The sequence below is a fragment of the Pelobates fuscus genome, chromosome 3 (genome assembly GCF_036172605.1).
Source record: "Pelobates fuscus isolate aPelFus1 chromosome 3, aPelFus1.pri, whole genome shotgun sequence".
NCBI classification, from domain to species: Eukaryota; Metazoa; Chordata; class Amphibia; order Anura; family Pelobatidae; genus Pelobates; species Pelobates fuscus.
In genome coordinates this window covers 407,158,800-407,164,799 of record NC_086319.1, presented here as the reverse complement: position 1 = coordinate 407,164,799, position 6,000 = coordinate 407,158,800, and positions in this window count along the sequence as shown.

Below are 6,000 nucleotides of genomic sequence, written 5' to 3'. Positions count from 1 at the left end.
AAGACAAATAAATCTGTGGGCACATCCTCACAGATTAGTTGCACCACCTATGCCGATGGGCTGCTGCAAACCTCCTAAGTAGTCCAGAAATTCTAAGGTTGCCCAGTTCATCGGACGACTGTAAGAAGCTGTCATTGTGATCAAATATGTCAGCCCATGATGCAGATGTGGAGGCAAACTCTGTACCAGGTAAACACTTGGCTAAGCATTCACCAGGCTATTACTAGAAGTCTCACAAGTGAGGTGACTTTAATGGGCCAGTAAATACTGAGATTGGTGAGGCAGCTCATAACAATGATCTGTCTTGACTTTTACATCAATCACACTAAAAGATCCTGTGTATGTCTGGCATAGGAACATTAGCAAGGTTAAGGCTAGTTATTAGGTTTTAGGGCTAGAGTTATGCTTGTAAAATTAGGATCAGAGTAAGAATTAGGTTTTAGGGTTAGAAACAGGGTTTAGGTTCAGAATTAGAGTCATCATGACATAAAAGATTATAATCAGTCCTGTTCTTCATAGCTAGCTCATAGATAGCTAATAGTTAGCTATTTTAAGAAAATTTAGTAATGATAAAAAGTGTAACAAGGTTTTGCATGGCCCACTGGTCTTTCCCCCAGTTACATCCTTGAGTCTCCACTACCTGGGAGTAGTTTAGAATAGATATTTATGTTGCATTTTATCGTAGAACATTTTTTTCTGATGTAGCGTATACCTTGATACTATTGACATTACATCAAGGTTTGAAGTACGAATATTACATTATTTAGGATTATTAAATCAAGGTCCGATTCTAGGAGCAGAGTTTTATTGAGAATTATCCCTATATCAATGTGTTAAATTATTAAAAATGTAGTCTGTCAGTTTGCTTTCTTAAGGAGGCATTCTAATTAAATAACAAATTCCATTCTGAAGGTCTCTGCTGAGCAGGAGTAATTTATAATGATTGCTTTAATAACGGTATAGTTTTAAATTACTAAATTAAAACTTAGCATCAAAAGGGTGGTGCAAAGCCCTTCTGGGATTATAATTTTTTTTTAAGAAATTTAAGTTAATTCCCCATTCTGTATGCAACTTTAACATTCAGTTAGCAAGATAGTTGCTTGATTTTAAAGTATTAATTCCATTATTATATGCATTGTATTACCACCTGCCTAATCTTGTCTATTCAAACATTTATGTAGAGTGAATGCTTCTCTCATCTGTAAGAAAACACTCTAAGGGGGAGAGATGTAAAATGTTGAAATAGACACATTGCATGCAGTACAAACCAAGCTAAAAGAAGTCCATGATAAACTATCTATGGGTCTAAATTGGGTTTTGACCGGACTTTTTACCTAGGTAATTGGTTAATTAATGCTGGCAAATATATCCTAGTATTGTTTTTTTTTGTGCTACTGAGGCTTATGTTTGTGTGTTGTAGTGACTGTCCTAGAATGTTTGTGCCACCTGATCCTTGGAAACTGCTTATCAACAATCTCCTCTGGCTAAGTCTACCTTAAATTGAAATTGTGCTTGTTTGGCCACACCCCATGCCAGCCAAGGATGCTGAGATATTTGAGGACATAAACTGTGCACGCAAGTGTAACGGGCACCTTCCGTTGACGGATGCTCCTAGCACTTCCAGAGGACTCCAAGCACTGCAGCAGACACCACAACCACCGCAGAGTCCACAACCGCCGTAGCTTAACTGGAGTCTCGCTGTCTTTCTTCCACCCTGTATGAACCTCCAGCATCCAGGAGAGCCGTCTTCCCCCTGTATGAACCTCCAGCTCTCCAAGGAGAGCGTAACAGGAGCAAGCTCTCAAAAGAGCTAAGTGATTAAAACTCAAGGGAGTATGCAGCGCATAGCAATCCCCAGTGTGAATATAGCTGTCCCCTCCAATCACGAGACAAGACTACGTGTTGAGGGTCAAGAAGAACTCTGGTTTAATGGCACACACTCTGCTTTTATGCAATTCTCCACTGCAAGGGAGACGCCCACATACAATTGTACATTACCCAATCACACAATGGTTTATCCCACACATCTCCTCCCCTTAGCCTGAGAGGTAACCCAATTATCTGTACAGTTTAAAACATACTTTTTACCCAAATTTCATAACTATAACACTATACATCCAATATTAATAAAAGTTACATATTATTAATCAGCACATTCCAAATACAAACATACCCAAAAATCATTCGAATCCATTCAGCCGTTTGGGAGATAGGTATAAGTCACTTTTGACCGACCGCAAGCACATTTTCATCCCCAAAACAGTTCCATTGATTTGGGCTGTGTGGTCGGTCTATTTTACACCGAGAAAATTACTAAGTACCATTCGAACGAGCGTTCGAATCTTCGAACAGGATTTAGTCTCCAGCCACAGTGTCAAAGAAGGTACGGGTCAGCGGTGTTCGTGCAATTGTTAGCCGAAAACAGTTCCACAGATTTGGCTGCACACACCACTGACCGCGTTCGAATAAGTTAAAATGGCCGCCGCCACGTGTTCGTTTGTCGAATGGTGGCCACTTCGACGACTTCGGCACTTCGACTGCATCCGAAGTGTCAGTTTAAAAGTTGCAACACTGCTCCAAAGTAATTAAAGGGCTAGGAACAGCATTATAAAAATCCATTATGCCCAAATACAGTTCTTAAAGGGCAATACATCACAGGGCCATAGTCGCAGGGCAGGAGGCTAGCAATCAGTCCTCTCCAATGCCCAGTGGCAAATGGCAGTTTGTCACATCAAGTATTTGGAGAATCTGGAAAGTTTTGAATAATGCCACGAGCTCCCGGAATAACCTTCTCGGAATCTGGAAGTAATATACGGAGCCAGCAACAAAAGGAAGTGCTGATAACATGTGGAACCTGATATTGAATTGCTGTCAGCCATCTTGCTACTGTCATCAATTTTATGGAGTCTGACCTCTGGAGTGCAGACTGTGTTTTCTTCTGCTATTTAAAAGATTTTTTTATTTTTTTCTGGACTATGCTAAAATATGTTATAACAACATTTTTTTGTTTCCTTTTTGCAGAGTTAACCGGAAATAGAGGAAGTGTTAGCAGATTCAGGGGCAGGTGTAGGATTGAGTAAGCTGAGTACCTTGAGTCGAGATTAAATTAATTCAAAACTCTTGATTTTCCCCTGCAAAGACATGAAAGCCGGGTCATTCGGTGCTTGCCCTGTTTGAGCGGTGATACCCCAGATAGCTATGCCATGGAGCCCATTCGTATAATGAAAGACTATGGGAAAGACTTTGGCTCCATGGCAATTGAACTGTATGTGTGTGATCTGAGCGCCATTCAGTAATAATGTGCGCTCAGATCTGAGCTATCTGGGGATATGTTGAATGTACCTGTTTTATGCAATGGCTGCACAGTTATATATTTTTATGTATTTTATTGTCTTTTGCTGCCATGTGTTCCATGGAGTTTTGCCTCTGTCCTTGGAGATAATTGGATTACTTCCCAATTATATCCAGGATAGAAGACTCTATGGAACTGGTTTTGGACAGAAAAGCCATGCTTCATTTGGTCACAAAGGACTACGATCTATCTTTTGAACCACTGGACAAATTTGTATGATTTTGACATATGTTTGAATTTAGAGTATGCTGATTCTGAAAATGTAATGTTTTATGTGAATGTGATGCATACTTTTAAAGTTATGAATAATGTGGAAAAACTGTATTTATCTGTCTGTGATAATTACATTACCCATTGTGTAAGGTAATTGTATCACAGGAAGAGGGGATGATTTTGTGTGGGAGTGTCTGAGTGTCTTGTACGTGTTTATTGGTTGCTTTCCAAAACCCTGTGGGTGGTACTAATGTGTATATAAGAACAATAAACCCACAGCTCTGGCTTTTCCTGCTTGACCCTCAAAACGGAGCCTTGTCTCGTTCTTGGGGGGATTTATTGTATGCAGTTCCAGTTTGACTGCTAGGAGTGTAAACGTATTTGTATGTTTTTTCCTATTTGGCTGTTTACAGCATTAGTATGTTTGAGAGCATTCATATGCTTCTCCGGTTCGGTGGATTGGTGTCTACAGTAGCTGTGCCTGTGTCTCTGGAAGGGGGTGCCTGTGTCTCTGCCTGGGGGTGCCATTACAAGTCGTATTTAGTATATTACTCACACATTATTGAGCACATTATTGAGCCTATGGCCTCCCAGAGTAATCTCTACCTTACATACCTGTCTCTTGCTCTCTCCTATGGGACAGTGCTTTGCTCTCTCCTCCAGCTCTTCTTCACTCCTACTTGATATTTCCTGTCCTATTGTTTCTAATACCCCACCTCCTATAGTCTGTAAGCTCATTTGAGCAGGGTCCTCTTCAACCTATTGTTCCTGTAAGTTTTCTTGTAATTGTCCTATTTATTGTTACATCCCCCCTCTCAAAATATTGTAAAGCACTACGGAATCTGTTGGCACTATATAAATGGCAATAATAATAATAATAGTGTTCTCTATTGTAATATAAATTACAGCATACATAATTTACAGACCCCAGTAGCTGGGGGTCTGGACCGGCTGCCCAGTTTCCCTGTAGGGCCAGTGGAGAGACCTCGTTTCCATCTCCACCTACCATCTAGGGATCTTCCCAGAACCAGTCTATGATGTCTTCCCAGCTGAAGGGCTCTAGGTCTAGATTTGCCACCCTGCTCTCCGGCTCTGCCTGCAGGGTATATTGGGGCCGACTTAAGCTGAGTAGTTGCTGGTACTCCTGCTCCAGATCCCATTCCCTGATGGCCAAATGGATCGGGTCTGGCCCTAGGTCGGTAGCACTAGGGAGATCCAGCATCTCCGTAGTCATGTATGTCCCAAACCCATTACTCTGCAGCATTCCCGAACTCTGGTTCGGCAAAGACCTCCCATAACAGGCCAGGGCCATTGTAGTCCTTGCCCTCAGGCCTGTCATTCTTAGCCACTCCGGGAACACACTTAACCGCGTACCACCCACAGCTCTTTTCTGGCGCCTCTCTCCAACATTACCACCTCTGGTCCCGGCCAAATCTGTAGGGTCAAGAGGTTCTGTCTATTTCAAACAGTCAAAACAATGTTTGAATTACCGAACGTAACAGTTTATGAACATAGTGTGTGTCCCTTGTTCATGGGCTTCTTCCCACCGAACACCGTTTGACTCCCGTTCGAATAGCTGAGGTTCTATGGAAGGTAACTGTTCAGCGGTGTTCATGCCGTCGCATGTCCGATTTGAGTTCCATGAACTCGACGACAAAACACAGCTGAACACGTTTGACTAAACAAGATGGCCGCCACCACATGTTCGACTATATTAATGACGACCATTCAGCTGTTCGTCAATTTGGCTGCCTTTAGCTACCAGCCTGACAGGTAAATAGGCTGTACACTCCACTTGCGTGTGGTCCGGCTGTTCGGTGGTTCGAAGAATTATTGTACAAAGTCCTAATAGGTACAAATAGGGTTTTTTAACCATAATAAATTAAGTGGGGCCATAATATCAGGGGTAAAAGGCTGGCAGGTAGTCCCCTCCAAATCCCAGCGGTGAACTGGCTTTTGCCACAGTGAGAGCCTTTATTTGCATGTTTGTCAGGGTAAGTGAGAATAGGTTAACAACTTGAAGGGTTTTGGCATTTAGTAGCAGTGTTTCCGTTGGCCCCTGTACCTTTGTTATTGTCTCTTCGGACCCTGGAATTCGTTTGCCTTTTTGAGGCCTAAAAAATCAAGCCCCTTCTTCAAAATGCCTTTTGGTGTTGGGTTAGTGTTCATATTGGTTGTGTTTATGGATGTATTCAGTATTTTTTTTTCCTTCTGTTTCAGTGGAATCATGCTCTGAGGTGCAAAAATGTCTACCCTCACTTTTTTTGAATGAGCGGTATACTTGTCCAGACTCAAAATCTAAAGTGTCCCTCAGAAATTTTTGATGTTTTTTTGTGTTTTAATAAGACTATTATCCACATATATAGATAAGTCTAAAAAGTTAATATGGGAAGAACTAATTTTGTACGTAAGCTTAATATTCCACACATTCTCAT